The following is a 1,264-nucleotide window of genomic DNA, read 5'->3' on the forward strand; positions in this document are numbered from 1 at the left end:
TTTGGTCATAATGGGGGTGGCTGAGCAAATCTGACAAGCTAGATACATTTCCCCTCATTTACTTCATTTGAACAGCTTGGTATTTGCTTAGTATTCCATGGTATAAATACAAGGACTTCCCTGATGGCTCAGTTGGTAAAGAATCTACCTGCAAAACAGGAGACCCAGGTTCAATTCCTGGGTTGGGAAAATCTCCTGGAGAAGTAAATGACAACCTACTCCAGTATTCTTGCCTGGGGAATCCCATGGACAGAGGAGCCAGGCAGGCTACAGTCCATGGGGTTGCAAGAGTCAGACATGACTTAGCGACAGACAGACCATGGTATAAAACAACAGAAGGATTTTACAAATTGTTTTCAGGTTTAAATTACCTAACAAAGTTCTATATATTTATTTTTTTACAGGTTTAATGGGTTTGATAAGTTTACCCTTTCAGTTCCTATTTGCGCAAAACAAAACAAAAACCAGTGGTTAGATGCTACAAAGTAGGTAGTAGTGACTTAACCATATGCATGTTGTCAGGCCCGAGGACCTCTTCCATCCTTGTCAGGGGGAATGCTAACCTTCTCTCCTTTCATGCAACACCTATACATATTTTTAAAGGGGGATTAAAACCACCAACAGCAACAGTTGCAGCTCTTAAACATCAAGTTAGGATTCTTGTTGAAAAGTAAAGATGTGGACTAAATCCATCCAGTGTCTGATTGCACATCAGATGATAAAGATCAGCTTCCCCTCTGAGGGAATGCTAAACTTTTCTCACTGCATCTCCTTTCCTTCCTTTTGAACATTTGCGTGGGATATTATTTCAGTGCTATATAGGGAGCCAGCTACATAATAAGCACTTGTGTAATGCTCTGGGCTTGCCAGGAAGCTTAGCAGTTACTTGTCCAGTCAACCATTGAATAAAGTGTCATAGGACTTTTCCCAGGTTAGAGGATGTCTCTAGAGGGTTAGCAGTTATTGATATCATTTTCCCTGCAATGAGATGGACAGTTTAGGACTCTTTAAGTCAAAGGGTTTTGTCTACCCATTTTTTGCTATCAAATACAGTGCTAGGAAATAATCTTATTTTGTCTACCTTGCTTCGAGTTTTCTGTCAAAAGTGAGATTTAAAGATATGAATAGCTCTGGAACTCAAGGTGGCAGAGCTTGGTGATGGGATACAGCAGAAAGGTTTTGCTCATACCTCTCTCATCTTTGGCAGAAATGCGGTAGATATTTCAGTAGAGAACAGTAGTAATGGGAAGATGGTCTGGTTCTT

The 1,264-nt window shown here is 40.5% G+C and overlaps 1 non-coding gene across 1 annotated transcript; it reads right to left on the minus strand.

The window, feature by feature from the left end:
• Positions 1–459: 459 nt before the first annotated feature.
• LOC129645177 (U6atac minor spliceosomal RNA) lies at positions 460–585 on the minus strand. The gene has a single exon (XR_008711265.1). It is a non-coding gene; the product is annotated as a U6atac minor spliceosomal RNA (small nuclear RNA).
• Positions 586–1,264: the final 679 nt, after the last annotated feature.

The sequence above is a fragment of the Bubalus kerabau genome, chromosome 2 (genome assembly GCF_029407905.1).
Source record: "Bubalus kerabau isolate K-KA32 ecotype Philippines breed swamp buffalo chromosome 2, PCC_UOA_SB_1v2, whole genome shotgun sequence".
Classification (NCBI taxonomy): Eukaryota; Metazoa; Chordata; class Mammalia; order Artiodactyla; family Bovidae; genus Bubalus; species Bubalus kerabau.